Genomic DNA, 20,114 nt, shown 5'->3' on the forward strand with positions numbered 1-20,114 from the left:
AAACCAAAACACACATGATAGTCAAAGATAGGTTTTGAATCAAGGGTGTGGGAATATCATTTCTCTACAAGCAAGCATTCTCATGCACCAGTGTTAAAAAATGGGCCAGCCCCATCAAAATAAAGAATGACGTGTAAAATTGTGGACCCACCATATATACATGTACTCGGTGGAGATTGCGGGGCCTACTCTACGAAAGCATGAGGCAAAAATGGTGGGCCACACCCGATGCATGGTTTTCATAGGCGATGACTCATATAACTGAAATGGAAATGAAACAGAATCAAAACCATAGGAGATGACTCATAACTGAAAAGAGCAAAAGTGGACTCTCTTAAGATCAGTTATCTATTGTATTCTTCATAATAGAGCCATCTAAATGCGGGTATGCCACACTAGCTACAACAGCCCACCCAAAGCAACCCATGCACTGGAATACTGCACAAGCCACGAAGGCCCCACCAAAGTATACTAAGTGTCAAATGCACAACTGTAATACTACTCATGCATCACACAGCATGATAAGGAAATCTATGTATACAAGTCAGCAACAGAAGTACATATTGTGTATAGTGACATAACAAGTCAGAACCAATAGAATATACAAACACAGATTCCTCAGCCATAAAAAAATGAAAGGATACATTGGCATGCTTGGTCCCAACTTACGAAGTTGAGAATAAAACCATGGAAAATGAAAGTATACATTGACATAACACCTTATACCACTGTCGTGATGAGCCGTAAAAAAAGGGTAGTACTAGGGGTGTAACTCAGGCCGGGTTGAGTCTGGTCGAGGCCAACCCAAACCCAACCTGATGCATTCCTACTTCAACCCGAACCCGACCCTCAACCCGACAAGAGTCAACCTGAACCCAACCCGCCCCCTGAATAACTCAACCCTAACCCGACCTGACCCAACTAGATCCTCTCCTTGCATTTCTTAATCCTTCCAATCCTTCCAAGAGAAACATCCATCAAATCTCTGCAACTTCGCAAAGAACAAATAGTCCCCAAAAATCATCTCCCATACAACAATGTTCTGAACCGGGATACACATTACAACAAATCCAACGGCTGCTGCAAAATCCAAGCAAAAATAAAAAACAAGGAGTTATGAAAACCACTACCAAAGTTTCTAATCTTTTATCTGTAGAAATCCACGTGTATTGACATAGCCCTCGACTTCTTCGCCAACATTTTAGGGTTTGTAATTGCTTCCATATTTTTTCACAAAGTCAACATCAGTCCTTTAACGCACCTTTTACTATCCTCTAGTTCATCTCCACCTTTGGAATTGATCAAAGGCCGTGAATGATCTTTGATCACGATGGAGAGAACTTCTTTTCTTCTTCCTCTCGTCCATTTCAGAATGTTTCTCCATCAAGCTTCTAAACTCGGTTCCGGCACTGTTCATTCTTATACTAAAAGCAATAAAAAGCGATAAAAAGATAAAAAATCTTGGGTTGATTGTCGGGTTGGGTTGCCAATGCCTCAACCATAACCCGACTCGGATTAAACTTGGGTTCCCAACCCTAATGCTAACCCGACCCGGCCTAGCATCAACCCAACCTGACAAAAAATTGGTTTCAAATCGTCGGGTTCGGGTTGAGCCCGACCCAAGTTGCACCCATAGGTAGTACAAATGGTGGGTATTGGCATTCATACCATTGTAGACTAAGCTCATCTAGGTACATATTGTTGCATTGGGATGTGATATTCATATGATACATATTGCATAAGTTTTATTGCATACATGGATCATGGCATTCCAAGTGAAACTGATAAAAGAATATCCAATGTAAAATGTGTTGTTTGTAATGTTGTTCCATATTTAAATAAGTATCAGTATATGTTAATATTTACAAAAAGATCAATTGGAATATTATTAGTTTATTTTTTCTATGATTTCACATGACATAGAAGTTTCTTTTCCCAGCTCGGTTTCCGCACTTGAAACTCATCCCTTATATATTTTCAGATGCAATAAAATGTGCTGTTTGTAATGCTGTTCAATATAGTAATAAGTATTAGTATATGTTAATATTTGCAAGGAGATATATAGGAATATTATTAGTTTATTATTGTTACGATTTTAAATGGCATACAAGTTTCTTTACCCAGCTGAGTTTCTGTTGTTGAAACTCATACCTTCTATATTTGCAGATGCAGTGTAAGATGTGTTGTTTGTATTGATGTTCCATATTTTAATAAGTATTAGTATATGTCAATATTTATAAGAGTATTAATTAGAGTATTATTAGCTTATTTTTGTTACGATTTTAAATAACATACAAGTTTCTTTTCCCAGCTGTGTTTCTGTGGTCGAAACTCATCCCCTATACATTTTTAAATGCAGACACTACTTACATTCAAGAGGATAGGCCAAGGATGTGAACTAGAGAAGGAGTGATGTATTAGTGATTTTAGGATTAGTTTCCTTTTATGCATTTGTTTTAAATTTCTAGTTCTGTGTTCGGTAAGACTTGAGATTGTCTTATTTTATATTTGCATGTGGACATGTTGAGATTATGATTATTTTAGGGCGTTGATATCTCTCCCCCCCCCCCCCCCCCGCCCCCTTTTCTTCACATTACATTCCTTTCCAATTCCAATTCTCATGTCAAAGGGAATCTCGATTCCTAATTAAATTTAATGTTTTAAGTAATAAAATGTGCGTTTGTTAATTTTGCTTCATATAACAATTTCTTATATGTTTTGGTCACTTTTTTTAGATCTTATTAAAACAAATTATTAAAAAATATTCTCTAATTATAGCATCTTTTCCAAAACAAAACACCAAAGCGGTGCGCTTCACTAATCAAAATGAAATGGAAATGAAACAGAATCAAGACCATAGGCGAGGACTCATATAACTGAAAAGAGCAAAAGTGGACTCTCTTAAGATCAGTTATCTATTGTATTCTTCATAACAGAGTTGGCCAAAATTCTTGGAAAATTTTTGAACATAAATACCTAGTTGAAACCAAGGTTTTAAATTTCGACCGAAATCCACCGAAACCGAAATTGATGTTACCTGAAATGGTGAGAAATTTCATTGCCATCATCCTAACCCTTCGTGAGTATTCAATTTCGACCGAAATTTCGGTAATGCTAGGGTCCGAAATGGGTTTCGAAACCGAAATTTAAAACCTTGGTTGAAACAGCTTGATCAGAGAAGTGTCACTTAAAAATTTCTTCTACCATTACAGTGTCAACGGATCAACTTCGAATCGGGTCTACCTATGTTCCTGTCATGAGGATTCATTCGGATCCTTTATCAGAACCTACTTTCTATGTCTGGGCCACGATCCATCTTGACTCAAACAGTCAACCGGAGTGTCCTATGTCACGCCCCGAACCCAGAATTCGAGGTAAGGCGCACGTGACAGCCGCCGCACGCCCATAGGGTCGCCCCCACAAGCATGCAAGGCTCCTTTACAATCAACTATTCTCAACATTCAGAGCAACTAATAAATGCGGAAATTTTAGTCTCAATTAAAGCTCAAATGAAATACATATATAGGTCCATAAGTCTAAATCCAACAATACTTATTTGATAACAGTCACCTTAATAAAATAACAAAAGTCTCTAACTCGAATAATGAAAGAAAGTAAGAAATTTCCTAAGCTCCAATCCAAGTGCCTGATCTCAGCAAGTCTACTGTCGCTCCTCTGTATCTGAAAATTGTTAAACCACATAATGAGCTAACAGCCCAGCCGGTTTTCCAAATCCAAGCCAGCTAATAGGAAAACGAAAACAATGCTGGTGCGGAAAAGAAGTAACATGCCATAAAATTTAGCCTATGCAGAAATTGATAAGAAGCGGGAAAATCATTTCTACATTAGCTACATAAGAAAAATACACGTTTTTACAAAAAAACAGTTCCAACCACTCGGTTATGCAGTTTTCCACTTTGAAATCAATGACAAAGAATATATATTTTCAAATACTTGGTTTTGCATTTTTTTCCACTTGGAAATCAAATACTTAACAGTCTTCTCTGTGGCCAATTTCCAACCTTATTGGCAAGTAGCGTAACCCAAGGCGAACACTCGTTCGCAGGACTCACAGGTCCAAAAGCGCGCAATGTAATATTATCAATAGCCAGAGGACTCCCTACTGGCCGCCCGAGATCAACCTTACGGGCAGATAAAATTTGACCGGTCAACGTGATCACGTCCAGTGTACTCACCCACTGGCAGGTTGGGCACTAGATCCCCACCAGAGATCAACCTTACTGGCGGAATCCATTCCATACCAAGACTGTATACAAATATAGAGAAAAACAATTTAATGTTTTCAATACCGTGCCATAAATTTTGAAGACGTTTCAACCCATTGGGGGCTCCCCCGTTCCAAACCATTGAAACCATATCATATATAGAATGCTTTTCAATAGTGTTTCATGAATTTGAGTTTCCAAAAACATGTTAGTCACAAAACTCTTTTTGTATAAATAAGGAGGCATGTTCGGACTAAAAACATTTCATGGATAATGACAATTCAACCATTTAGTATGACATGCTAAAAGATATCAGTGAGAAACCTTTTCAAAACAAGTTCCATAAAATGAACTGTAATAAAAGCTTGCAACAAATCTAAATATATGCGAATATACGTAATACACTGACATAGGGTAGGATCACCTACCTTAAGCGCTACTCCAAGAATTTCCTTTAGCGAAGCACCCAATTTGAAACTTGCGGCTGCTAAATTAGTAGAGATTCACCAACGGATGGAGTTTATGGGCGAGATCCAATGCTATTATAAAACTATCAAGAAATGCAACTTTTATAAGTTGTTTGAAGATTTCTTGAATCCGCACGATGAGGGCAGCAGGGGCTTCCAATGGCTAAAAATATAAAAATCTACTTGAGACAAGAGTTGCAAGGTAAGGCTCATCAGTTTCTAAACCTTGGAAGCAAGCTTCAAGTGGCAAAAGAAATCGATTGCAAGTCTGGGGTAGAAGTAGATATCATAAGGCTTCTGTGCATTTTGAAACTCACGACCCTTCTCACCTTCTATATGATTTCCCTCAAGATTTTAGTGATTTTCGTTCATGTATAGAGGCACCCTCTTTCCTAGAAAGTAATTCAAATCAATTAGGCAGTTACCATTACATTTAGTGTCTTACTTTATTAAGAATAGAATCCTAATTAAATAGAGAATTAAAGACCTTCAATTAGCCTATGAAGCAGCTCCTTTCTAAAGATATGATAACCCAATATTCCCCCCCATAGGAACTGTCCAAAACGATGTGGCTCACATGCCTTTTTCGTTGGAAGCAATATTTTGAAACAAGGAATTATTGACCTGTCATTTTCCTTTTGAATAAATAGAAGCTACCTTATTTTCTACTAGTTGAAAAACTATAGGAGGAAACCTACGAAGCTTGAATCTTGAAATGATAGAGCTTCCAAAAAAATCCTACCTACTAAAGAGATATTCTATTCAAAGCCAAATTTAACTTTAGTGAAGGTGTTATTTTCGGTCAATCTTATGGTGCTTTCCAAATGAGCAGCCTTTTAAAAAGAAGTGTTTAAATGGACTTTACTCCATTGATGATAATAGCACCCTTTACCATTTTCAATGTCTCTGGCCTAAACATTATGCTTCAAATTGAAAAAGACACCCACTTCCAAGTAATTATTCCTAAACTCGACTTGGTAACGACACTCATTTCTAAGCAATTAATCCTGAGCTTGATTTTTGGTAATGACACCCATTTCAAGAAGTTAAAACAAGTTCAAGCATTGGGGCTGGGTGTTACATCCTAGGTCCTACTTTCGGTGTATGCATTAAGGGCTTAGTTTTAAGATAAGCAGGAATACATATTAAGGATATTAGGATTGTCATGATTGGCCCAATTTTTACCACATGTAACCGTAGTCATAAATGTGGATGGAGACATTATAGTTATCATTGTCTTCAGCACCATTGAGGGCATTCTCGTCGTCTCTTGAGGCCGTCCAGAGGTGGCTGTTCTCTCATGCAAAAGTCTGCCGCGAAATTGGTTTCCGCAAAGTTGCGTAACAAATCCATTTTTCAGAATCATAACAAACTTTAAAAGGTTATTAAGAAAGGTGTTCAAAGTTGAGGTATATATAGTGCCAATATTGAATCATGGGTGTGGGGAAGTCGTTTAGGGTGATAGAGAGGGCTATATATGGGCCCATAAATTGGCTAACAGCCACCAAAGGCAGTGTCAAAGTCTCAGAATGACTACTGATTCGAACCCACCAACTCAAGGTTAGAATGTTGGAGAAATATTAAACTATTTAAAGAAATTTGAATCATGTATACAGCTTTGTGTTGGGTGAAATTTGCTTATTAATTATGGAGAGGGAAGATTTTGATATACAACATAAATTTCAAAATTTGAATAAAAGATAAGGCCCTCGAAAAGCCAAACCGATTTAAATCTGGGTTGGGTTAGGGTTGAGGCCTTTGGCAACCCGACCCAACCCAACCCTACCCGGCGGAACCTGACCTCTGTCCTCTAATTTTTCTTGATTTTCTTTGGGTTATTGTATTTTTCTGTTTGGCCCAAGCTGAACCAGAACCAACCCAACTCAACCCAACCCAATTTTGGGTAGATGAGATGGGTTAGGCGTTAGGGTTGAGAGATTTAATGGCGGGTTGGGTTAGGGTTGACCATTCTCAACCCGAGCAGGGTTGGCTTGGGTTAGGGTTGGCCTCAACCCGATCCAATCCGACCCGAGTTGCACCCCTATTGGCAATTGATTGTGAGCATAGTTGTCAAACTCGGTTGACTCGTATGAGTTGACTCGCAAGTCGAGTCGAGTCGGATGTTTTTCAAGTCGACTCGTAAGGGCGACTCGTACGAGTTGTGTGACTCGAATGAGTCGAAGCGAGTTGACTCAAAATTTTGAGACTCGTACGAGTTGAAGTGAATTGACTCAAAATCTTGAGACTCATACGAGTCACAGAATTTGCATCATAGTTGTCTCTTGTCTCTTTTTGGTTTTCTTCTCCTTTCATGTTCTTCGTATTTACATGTAAAGTTATTTAAGCAATAGTATTTATTGTTCATTTACTTAAGATTTACATGTAAAATCATTTAAGTAAATGTCCATTTAAGGAATAGCAACAGTGTAAGTGTCCAATGTTCAGAATACCTTTGCTTCCTTGAGCCGAGCGAAGCAAGTAACAAACAACAACCACACAGCTCCACCTAAGTACCTAAGTGACGGACTCACAGTCCACAGTATTCAATACGCAGGGTATACCACACAAGCCTCGAAGGCCTGACCATAGCAACCCACATGCCAAGTGTATCGCACAGGCTTACTAGGGCCCGACAAAGGCAACCCGTGAATACAGCCATCTAAATGCGGGTATGCCACACAAGCTACAACAGCCCGCCCAAAGCAACCCATGCACTGGAATATCTAGTTATCCAAGAATACTGCACAAGCCACGAAGGCCCCACCAAAGTATACTAAGTGTCAAATGCACAACTGTAATACTACTCATGCATCAACATGATAAGGAAATCTATGTATACAAGTCAGCAACAGAAGTACGCACTGTGTATAGTGACATAACAAGTCAGAACCAATAGAATATACAAACACAGATTCCTCAGCCATAAAAAATGAAAGGATACATTGGCATGCCGGGTCCCAACTTACGAAGTTCAGAATAAAACCATCAAAAATGAAAGGATAAATTGACATAACACCTTCTTATACCACTGTCGTGATGAGCCGTAAAAAGGGTAGTACTAGGGGTGTAACTCGGGCCGGGTTGAGTCTGGTCGAGGCCAACACAAACCCAACCTGATGCATTCCTACTTCAACCCGAACCCGACCCTCAACCCGACAAGAGTCAACCTGAACCCAACCCGCCCCCTGAATAACTCAACCCTAACCCAACCCGACCCGACCCAACTAGATCCTCTCCTTGCATTTCTTAATCCTTCCAATCCTTCCAAGAGAAACATCCATCAAATCTCTGCAACTTCGCAAAGAACAAATAGTCCCCAAAAATCATCTCCCATACAACAATGTTCTGAACCGGGATACACATTACAACAAATGTGGTTGCTGCTGCAAGATGGAGGGATAAACTGCTATCAAGTTATGTGTTTTTTTATTTGACTAGACATAGCCCTCGACTTATGTGTTTTTTCATGCCCTTAATGAGACTTTTGTTTCAACCTATCATGTTAAAGAAATCAAATGGTTTAGATAAAAAGAGTACTCCTCACGAGGATCAACACCAAATCCAACGGCTGCTGCAAAATCCAAGCAAAAATAAAACACAAGGAGTTATGAAAACCACTACCAATGTTTCTAATCTTTTATCTGTAGAAATCCACGTGTATTGACATAGCCCTCGACTTCTCCGCCAACAGTTTAGGGTTTGTAATTGCTTCCTTATTTTTTCACAAAGTCAACATCAGTCCTTTAACGCACCTTTTACTATCTTCTAGTTCATCTCCACCATTGAAATTGATCAAAGGCCGTGAATGATCTTTGATCACGATGGAGAGAACTTCTTTTCTTCTTCCTCTCGTCCATTTCAGAATGTTTCTCCATCAAGCTTCTAAACTCGGTTTCGGCACTGTTCATTCTTATACTAAAAGCATAAAAAGACAAAAAATCTTGGGTTGATTATCGGGTTGGGTTGCCAACGCCTCAACCATAACCCGACAAGAATTAAACTCAGGTTCCCAACCCTAATGCTAACCCGACCCGGCCTAGCATCAACCCAACCCGACAAAAAATCGGGTTCAACTCGTCGGGTTCGGGTTGAGCCCGACCCAAGTTGCACCCATAGGTAGTACAAATGGTGGGTATTGGCATTCATACCTTTCTCGACTAAGCTCATCTAGGTACATATTGTTGCATTGGGATGTGATATTCATATGATACATATTGCATAAGTTTTTTTTCTTTAAATAAGTTTATTGCATGCATGGATCATGGCATTCCAAGTGAAACTGATAAAAGAATATCCAATGAAAAATGTGCTGTTTGTAATGTTGTTCCATATTTTAATAAGTATTAGTATATGTTAATATTTACAAGAAGATAAATTGGAATATTATTAGTTTATTTTTTCTATGATTTCACATGACATAGAAGTTTCTTTTCCCAGCTCAGTTTCCTCAGTTGAAACTCATCCCTTATATATTTTCAGATGCAATAAAATGTGCTGTTTGTAATGCTGTTCAATATAGTAATAAGTATTAGTATATGTTAATATTTACAAGGAGATAAATAGGAATATTATTAGTTTATTATTGTTACGATTTTAAATGGCATACAAGTTTCTTTTCCCAGCCGAGTTTCTGTTGTTGAAACTCATACCTTCTATATTTGCAGATGCAATGTAAGATGTGTTGTTTGTATTGATGTTCCATATTTTAATAAGTATTAGTATATGTCAATATTTATAAGAGTATTAATCAGAGTATTATTAGTTTATTTTTGTTACGATTTTAAATAACATACAAGTTTCTTTTCCCAGCTGTGTTTCTGTGGTCGAAACTCATCCCTTATACATTTTTAAATGCAGATGCTACTCACATTCAAGAGGATAGGCCAAGGATGTGAACTAGAGAAGGAGTGATGTAATAGTGATTTTAGGATTAGTTTCCTTTTATGCATTTGTTTTAAATTTCTAGTTCTGTGTTCGGTAAGACTTGAGATTGTCTTATTTTATATTTGCATGTGGACATGTTGAGATTATGATTATTAAGTTTCTTTTACCAGCGATTTTGATCGGCAATTCCGGTGATTTAGATGTGCTGCTCTTTGGAGAAGAGCAAGGTTCGATGGAAGAAAGTGTTATAACGAAAGGAGGGTATGACCTCGATATTGAATTATCTCATGCATTATTTTAACTTTCTAACATAGAAATGTCTATAATGAGCATAGATTTCTAGCTTGAAAATGTTTCACTTACCCATACTTCTTCTTCTTCTTCTTCTCCCCCTTTTTTCTCTCTCTCCCTCTGTACCTGATTTCTCTGTCCCTCTCTCCCTGATCTCTCTATTCTTTTGGTTTATTTCTTAGTATCTCCCACTGAATGAAACGGTTTTTTCAGGTGGGCCCTTAAACTTTTCGGTGCATGCAAGGTTTACAGTGAGTGACAATATTGAGAACGATGCCCATTCTTTAATCATTTTAAATAAGATTACAACCAATGCCAAATGTTGCTTTATTTTTCTATTTTACCATGTTTTAATCAATATGCAATAATGACAGGTTTTCATTTCTATTTTTCTATTTATCTTATCTTTTTCTCTATACCCATTGTTCTATTTTGCTTTTTTTCTCCCAAATGTATTAAAATGATCTATTCATTGAAAATATTTTTCATGTTTCTAGGACGTGCATGGATTTCCATATAGTGTAGACGTGACCATAACACAAATTGAAGATCCTGAGATGCCTGTCTTCTTGGATGGCCCAAGACCTAAATTGAATAAGCTAAAAAAATAAATCAAATTTACAAGTTGCAAAGAGAGGATGATGTTCTTGTCTTCGTGGACGACCCTAACAAAAATTGAATGACCTTCAAAATCAAACAGCTTAACTTGAAGTATATAATAGAATCACCATCTTTATTTCCTGTGAATTTCTTCATAATTCTCCAAACAAATTGAACACTCGACTTCTCGCACTGTTACTGCTGAATACTGGATCGTGGGCAATTTTATCACCTTGTAGGCACTAATGAGTCAATCCCGATACTTAGCGGCAAAGTAGACTAAGGAACACCCCAAAAAACATAATTATTGCGGTCGAAACCATTACTGGGATGCTTAGGAGGTGGTACTCAAAAGGAAATTTCCTAAAAAAAAACAATATTTGGAGTCACTCAAATACTGTATGACCAATCGGTTGTCAAAATACCAAACAAACAGTGCCCAAGAGGGGGTTACTACACTCACAGCGCACTTGCATCACCACCTGAGCTGCGCTACCGCTTTGCCTCATTAGGAGGTTGAACCAAGGACCTATGGAAGTCGGGCTGCCCCGTCCCCATGGAAACGTAATGGTGTCCTGACGGAGGAGTTTAGAGGTCTTATAGCAGCACGGACCTCTTTTTCTTTCAAGTAGCAAAGAGGAAAATTTAAGAAATGTCAATAGAAATAAAACTATAGGAAAAAAAGTAAAACATACCTTATGACTTTGTTCATGGACCAAGTATGATAAGACAAATGGCCCTTACAATCCAACAATAAGTAAAACATACCTCGTGAATTCTTCTTCCTCTTCTTCTTCTTCTTCTCTCTCTTCTAGTCTATCCCGCTCTCTTCTGCCCCCCTTTATAATATTTCTTATTTCCACATTTTCAAACATTGCACTCTCTTCTTCCTCCTCTATCGTTTTGTTTTAATTGCAGTGGAAATGGGAGAGCTTCGATGGAGACACATCAACATGATCTGGAGCTTCTATATGAAGCTATGCCCACTATTACATAGTGGACCCAATATGTAAAGGATCTTGACAGTTTATCTGACGTTAGATAACCAGGTGGTTAGCAATCAAATTCAACATCGTGAATGATCTATTAAGCAATTAATGGTTCTATTTTAGGTACTCGAAAAAATCATTTGCCTTTAGTTGCAAAATGCTTTGAGATTTTCTCACTGGCACCAAAAGTGGGAAACTGGATACTAGTTTAAATAATTAAGGAAGCCTATTCCCACTCCTTGGTTTCAGTAATAATACCCCACTATTCACACTTTTAAATAGGTTGTTTAGAGAATTTGCACGGCAATTTAGTGGAATGCCTTTTGGGGGCTTACTTTTGCACCAGAGAAAACCCACATAGACTAACTTTTTGGCAGAATTTGTCTTGTTTATTAATTCATCCGAGGTTGTTGTTCTCTTATGCAAAATGGATTTCCCGAAATTGCCTAACAAAGCCCTTTCTTAGAATTATAACAAACTTTACAAGCTTTATTAAGAAAAAGAATACAGGGTTTCTTTTGTATTCTAATGCTAACCAGAAAACTAGCATCCTTGATTTAGTTTATTCTGATGTATGTGGCCCTATGACTGTGAAAACTCTTAGTGGTGCATTGTATTTTGTTTCTTTTTTTTTTATGATGCATCCAGGAAAGTTTTGACCTATGCTATGAATAACAAAGATTAAGTGTTTGAAATCTTTCAGAGGTTTCATGTTATGGTTGAGGGGCAAACGTCGAAGGCATTGAAATGTGTCTGCTCGGATAATGGCGGCGAGTACACCTCAAGAAAGTACAAGGATTATTGTGTGAAGCATGGCATTAGACATGAGAAGACCGTCCCTTACACGCCACAGCACAATAGTGTTGCAGAAAGAATGAACCACACAATAGTGGATAGAATTAGAAGTATGCTTTCATCTGTTGGGCTACCTAAGGAGTTTTGAGGTGAAGTCATGTGTACAACGTGCTACTTGATAAATCGATCTCCTTCATCGCCATTAGAAGGAGAGGTGCTAGAAAGAGTATGGGCAGACAAAGATGTGTCCTACTTACACTTACGAGTGTTTGGATGCAAGGCCTTTATGCGTGTACCTAAGGAGAATCGAAGCAAGCTGGATGACAAGGCAACCTAATGTGTAATTTTGGGTTATGGTGATGATGAATTTGGGTACAAGTTGTGGGATCCCAAGGCCAAGAAGTTGCATAGAAGTCGCGATGTCCATCATCAAGATATGTCTCTCATAGAAAGGGAAAGAAAGGCGTCAACAAGATATCCATCATCAGAGTATGTGATTCTCACATAAGCTAAACCTGAAAACTTCAAAGAAGCTATGACACATAAGCATAAGGAACAGTGGCAGAAGGCTAAGCAAAAAGGGATCAATTCCTTGCATAAGAACAAAACCCATGAGTTGGTTGAATTGCAAAGAGTCGAAAAGCTTTGAAGAACAAGTGGGTATTCAAAGTGAATAATCAAGATGAAAAGAAGAATATGAAGTAGAAAGCAAGGCAAGTTGTGAAAGGATTTAGGCAGGAAAAAGGTATTGATTTTGATGAAATCTTTTCTCCCGTGGTGAATATGTCCTCTATTCGCACTATCCTAAGTCTAGCTGCTAGTCTAGACTTAGAAATTGAACCACTAGATGTCAAGACAGCTTTCCTACATGGAGACTTGATTGAAGAAATCTACATGAAACAGCCAGAAGGACTTCATGTAAAGGGCAAACATCACATTGTTTGTAGGTTGAAGAAGAGTTTGTATGGGCTGAAGCAAGCTCCAAGACAGTGGTATCAGAGCCAGATACGTGGTAACCCCGGTGTAGACTCCGAGGATGGAAATATCCCTCGGGGAAGATCTCGGTAACCCTGGTAAGCCACCGAGCACGGAAAAATCCCTTGGGGGAGATCTTGTAGTTCCCACCTTGCCTCCGCATGGAGGGGCGAGATTGTCCACGGTGCTTCCACGTGGAGGTGGAGATTGTTGGGGGGTTTCACTTAAAAGAAATTAATCCACATCGGATAAGTGAGTGGAAGTGGATGGGCTTAAAAGGATTCGGGCACCTTCCCCTTAATGGCTAGCTTTGAGAAAAATACGGAAAGTGGATAGCTGCAAAACTTATCTATGTGAAAAGGGCACCTTTGCTCATATCATCAAAAGACGCACCAATCTTAAAAAGGTAGAGGACAAAAGACCCTATAGCCCTTCCTGACACCATTAGAGTCCAACATCAATTATTCTCTTTCTAGATTTGAATATTTAATTATTTCTTAAGTCTCTTTCTCTCCTGAAATTTTATATTAGTATACCGGCCATGTTATCAAGGAAATCCTATTATTAAGCACCCTCACCCTCACGTTATTACGAACTACCACATAATCAAGGAAACCCTATTAGCAACCTCTCTCTCTTACAGATCCATTTAAGCTTCTAACCCTCACCCTCACATTATTACAAACTGCCACGTTATCAAGGAAACCCTATTAGCAACCTCTCTATCAAACAGATCCATTTAAGCTTCTACACTGCATAGGCCCGTCGTTACCAATGAACGTAAACTCAGAAACGACAACATTACTAAGAATATACCAGCAACGTTTCTCGGCCAGTCATTGCCAACAAACGAAAACCCTAAACTCAGAAACAACAATGCTATTAAGAATATACCAGCAACATTCCTCAGCCGGTCATTACCGACGAACGGAAACCCTAAACTCATAAACGACAACGTTATTAAGAATATATCGTGTCGGCCTGTCGTTCCAACGAATGGAAACCCTAAACTCAGAAACAACAATGTTATTAAGAATATACTTGCAATGTTCCTCCACCCGTCGTTGCCAATGAACGGAAACTGCAACGTTATTAAATTTACCGCCGTGCGTTAAGCGATTACTTCGCTGTCCGGCAAGGTTATTCACTAGTCGACCCGTACTTTTAAATAACTTGAACCCAAAACCGAAACGTTCCGAAACCGAAATCGGCGAAATGTCCCAAATTTTGGCCAAAATTTCAGAAATTTCATCAATTTCTACGAAATTTAAAAAACTATATTATTTTTTTAATCCTTTCCTAAATTTCAGCTGGAATTACTGAAATTTTGGCCCAAAAAAGGGGATTTGATTTCCTTTGTCTTTACCAAATTCACCTGAAATTTCGGGATTTCGGCAAAAGTTTTGGTTTCGGCTTGGTTCGAAATTACCCCCGAAACCGAAATTTAAAACCTTGGTTGCTATCACCAAATTGTATTTTATTTATAACATAAATGAAAAATCTAAAACTCAAAGAGCAATAAACGCATATCGGTGATAGCAACCAATGCATGGGGGCACCCTTTCATCTGGTTTTTGCTTAGAATTCTCCATCAGGTGAAATTTGCTTACTAGCTATGGAAATCTTCCCAGGGTAAGGCAAGAGTTTGAAATCTTGCCAAACATGACCCATAAATTCACAAAATTACCGTAGTAACCATGACCTGAAGAATTTGATGGATCAAATTTTATCAGATGGTAATAAAATGCGTGATTCTTGTTAAACTTTTAAAATTTAGACTACATGTGTTTCGATCAAAGCCTAATAGAACAAGAGGAAAAACCACGGGGACCTAAGGTGTAATTTCATTTCATTTTGGCTGAAACATTTCGTTCCATTCTGAAATATGGAACAAAAACACTATCTTTTCCGTTTTGGCCCGAATTTCATACGTTTCGACCCATTTCAGCCCTTTTTCACTCTATTAAAATTGTTAGAAGGGTACTTCTCATCCCCCCACACGGAAACAAAAAATCCACCCAAAACATGATAGATTATTTTCCTTATTTTTTAGCCACTTTTCACCTCTACTAGTTCTCCTTCTCCCACCAGGCCTACCCTCGTCTCACCTCTTGAGAAACTAATTTATCATGAAAAAAATAATTCATGGTTGCCAAACATAACCTATAAAGTCACAAAATTAATGTAGTCATAAACGAAGACCTAAACAATTTGATGGATCAAATTTTATCTAATGGTAATAAAATGTGTGATTCTTGTTAAACTTTTAAAATTTAGACTACATGTGATTCGATCAAAGCCTAATAGAATAAGAGGAAAAACCACGGGGACCTAAGGTGTCAATTTCATTTCATTTTGGCTGAAACATTTCGTTCCATTCTCAAAAATGGAACAGAAACACGCTATTCCATTTTGGGCAGAATTTTGTTACGTTTCAACCCATTTCAGCCCCTTTTTTTACTGTATTAAAATTGTTAGAAGGATATTTTTCATCTCCCCATTTTAAAATTTAGACTACATGTGATTCGATCAAAGCCTAATAGAACAAGCGGAAAAACCAGGGGGACCTAAGGTGTCAATTTCATTTCATTTTTGCTGAAACATTTTGTTCCATTCTGAAAAATGGAACAAAAACACTCTCTATTCCGTTTTGGCCAGAATTTCGTTATGTTTCGACCCATTTAAGCCCTTTTTTTATTGTATTAAAATTGTTAGAAGGATATTTTTCATCTACACCCCCTTCCCCCAAACATTAAAACCCCTATATAAACCCATCTAAACCCTATTAATTTTCTTTCTTTTATTGATATTTGTAATAAATTTAATGTTTTTAGTAATAGAATGTGCTTCTATTAATTTTGGTTCATATAACGATTTCTTATATGTTTCGAGCAACATTTTTAGATTTTAAAAAAAAGTTCTCCTTATATCATCTTTTCTAAAACAAATCGTGGAAGTAGCCAGAACACCAAAACGATGCTTTCCATTGCCCAAAACGAAGCGGCAAACAAAACAAAATTGAGACCAGAGAAGAGAAAAAGAGATGACTTTCTTAGTAATCAGTTATATGATGTATTCTTTATAATAGAGTCAGGTAAAAATTCTTGGAAAATTTTTGAACATATATAAATACCTAGTTGAAACAACTTGATCAGAGAAGTATCCCATAAAAAATTCTTCTACTATTAGAGTGTCAATGGATCAACTTCGAATCAGATCTACCTATGCCTTGGTCACGATGATCTGTTCAGATCCCTTATCGGATCCTATTTTCTATGTCTGGGTCATGATCTATCTTCACTCGAACTGTCCATCAGAGTGTCCTAGGTCCGACTTTCATGGTATACAATTAGGGTTTAAGTTTAAGATAAGTGAAAAATACATATTAAGGATATTAGGATTGTTTTCACTGGCCAAATTTTTGTTGGAGTTCCACGCAAAAGCAAATAGTCCCACATCGGATAAGTGAAATGGATGGGGATGGGTTATAAGGGAATGGGCACCCTCCCTCCAACAACTAGCTTTTAGGGGTGAGTTCTACTTGGTTAAATTCCCTAGCAAATGGTGTCAGAGGGAATGTCCTCGGAGAAGATCTCGGAAACCCCAGTGTAGTATCTCATGGTTCCCACGTTGTCACCGTGTGGAGGGGCGAGATTGTCCACGTTGCTTCTACGTAGAGGGGGAGATTGTTGGGGTTCCATTCAAAAGCAAATAGTCCCAAATCGGATAAGTCAAATGGATGGGGATGGGTTATAAGGGATTGGGCACCCTCCCTCTAACACCTAGTTTTTAGGGTTGAGTTCTACCCGGTTAGATTCCCTACAATTTTTTCCACAATCTTCCATGACGACGAGCTCCACTACGTCCCCATCCTTGGAACCGACCCTCTGATTTATTCTGTTTGAGAAAGTCAGAACGTAAACAAGAAATAGTTGCTGTGCATAGCTCGAGGAGAGAGAAGTGGTAAATTTTTTATATTTTGGTTTTGAGTGTAGGTTTAACAAGAAATTGGTATTTAAGTGAAATATGATCAATGAAAATTTAAGTGAAGAAAAAGTATTTACTATTTTGGGTAAATTTTATTGCTTCTAGTAATTTCCAGTTATTGGTCTCCTCTCCTTTGTCCACTTACAATTACAATGCCCAAATTATATTTTTTAAAGTATATTTTGAGTTTTCCTTAATTTTTCTTATTTATTCATTGTGTTGGTATAGGTTGAAGGCTGCTATATTCTTCATTTTTTTGCACTCCCCCTTATGTCAGGCAACCACATGTCCTTGGGCCTATTCCAATCATACATCCCGTGCCTAAGATAAAGGACCCCAAAAATTAATAGATTATTTTGTTTTTTCTTGGTAGAACCCTAAACAAGGCTTGGTCGATCTGGCTACTGAGAACAGTTACTCTTACTTCTCTGTAATTTCCTTTTTCATTATTATTATTATTTTGATGGGTAAGCTGGGGTTTGCTGGGGCCCTTACTTGTTTATTTGATAAAGAGAAAGATGATACAATTATGGGTACAATAAACCATCCCTAACTCGTAACATAAGAGAGAGGGAGATCGAAAATTCAAGATAGGCGAGCACTAAGCCTAGAGATAGAAATGCTTAATATTCCTGAGTCACATAATCAGCTAATTTGATAGGAGTATGTTGGGCTCTTTGAGAGCGTCTTGGCCTAGTTTTCTTGGAAACTTCCTGCCATGGTTTATTTGATTCCTCTAGTTGTGGACTCTCTTCTTCATTGTCCTCTTGCAGTCTTGCTCAATTGGGATCAGATTGACTAGATGATGCTACTCGATCAATGAGAAAGAAGTAAAAATAGCAAATATGATGCCACAAATGGTAAATGGGCCAGACATGTTTCATAACAACGGACCAGATTACATACACATGGCACATGTAAGGGTGTGTGGTAAGAGGCTAAGAACCATCATCTTGCATCATCTTACTGTATTTGGGATGAGCATAATGAAGAAAACTTACAATTTCTCTGTGATTTCGGTCTCCTCAATGAGAGAGAAGTAAAAATAGCAATCATGAAACCAAAAATGGCAAATGGCCAGACATGTATCATATCAACGGACCAGATTACATACGCGTAGCACATGTGAGAATTTAGGTAAGACTTGGGATTAGTGATTTTAGGATTAGTTTCCTTTTATCCATTTGTTTTCAATTTCTAGCTAGTTCTTTGTTAGGTAAGACTTGGGATTATCTTATTTTATATTTGCCTGTGGACATGTTGAGATTATGATTATATTATCTTATGGTGGACTTTACTTTAATGTTGGATTTCATTTCCGCTTCATTGTTGTATTTCGGTTAACGGGCCGAGCTCTGGGCCTTTAAAATCCAGGCCATTACAGCTGCTATCTTCCCCATTTTTCTTTCTGAGCTCTCCATACCCCAGGTAACAACATGCCCTTGGGCCTATCCCAATTGCACATCCCACGCACCTAAGACAAAGGACTACAAAAATTCGTAGAAGAGATTTTTCTTGGTAGAACCCTAAACAAGGGTTGGTGGATCTAAGGGGTTATGATCATTTGATTTAAGTATTCAGCACTTGGCTAAAATTATGGTTGACGTTTAAATCAACTAATTAGACTGCATACACGAGGCAGAGTATTTGCTTAAAATGTTATTATTTGCTTAAAATGTCGTGAGTACATAGTATAAATACCAACATGGACTGATTCATCAATGGAAATTTAAGTGAAGAAAAATTATTTGCTTAAAATATATAAGCAAGTACGAGTATAGTAACTAAACTCATGTTATTATTTGCTTAAAATGTCTGGAGTACATAAGTATAAATACCGACATGGACATAGGTAGTCCTCCAAAGAAGCGATCCAACTGATTCTAGCAATTTCCCCCTGGTCCCCCAAAAAAGAAAGAATGAACGGTAGGATAACTCTTACTATCAATGGGTTTAAGAGTATAGCATTTGGGGGCATCAACAGCACTGGAAAGCCGATAATGGTCGACATCTTGAGTATCACCATTTTCCTGTATATACTTCATTTGTCCCACATAACTTGCATACTTAAATCCTTCATCTGCAAAATGGCCACTCCCCATCTGAGGCCATGGTTCAATGCCAGCGTTGGTAACTCCCCCACCCCATTGAACAATAGTAGCATGATCAGTGAACGTGGAAGAGAAGAGAGCATTTGGCCAGTAACCCACCTTCTTATTATCGTTTCCAAATAATAACCACCAATCTTTGGTCACGGGATCCTACGATTAAATACAACATTAAACAAAAAGTAATTAAAATAAAAGAATCAATATCTAAAGTCAGAAGGAATGATTCACAAGATACAACTCCCTTCACTCTAAAATAGTGGAAAATCCCTTTAAGCTGTTCCCATACGCGCGCGCGCACACACACACAGATTTGCTAGCGTCCATCACAGAAGGCATTTTGAGGATGGGGTGTTGCATTGAAAACAGCCACCTCATGAATGAAGGAAAAATCTGCTGAAAAGTGAGCCTAAGTTGCTGCTCTCACATGCAACAGCCCATCCACGAAATGGCTTCAGTGATGGACACTACCAAATTCCATATATATATATATATATATATATATATATAGAGAGAGAGAGAGAGAGAGAGAGGAAAGTGTCTCTAGTCTCTCCCCTAGATAAGCTTATCTACTCTTCCCTTTAAAAAAACACAGTGGGCCCACGCTGTTTGGATGATCCAAAGCATTCATTTGATAGGTCCTAACATAGATAGGGTGTGCCCAAAAAATCAGCACCAAAGGGTCATCCTAGAACTTCGTTTTGTAGGGCACACCGTGTCCAAAATGGACGCATATAACGTTTATATGTGTCCATTCTGGGTACCACAAGGCACCACAAAACAAAGTTCTAG

The sequence above is a fragment of the Tasmannia lanceolata genome, unplaced genomic scaffold, assembly GCF_043159265.1.
Source record: "Tasmannia lanceolata isolate RefF3 unplaced genomic scaffold, GAP_Taslan_0.1 ptg000013l, whole genome shotgun sequence".
Taxonomy (NCBI): domain Eukaryota; kingdom Viridiplantae; phylum Streptophyta; class Magnoliopsida; order Canellales; family Winteraceae; genus Tasmannia; species Tasmannia lanceolata.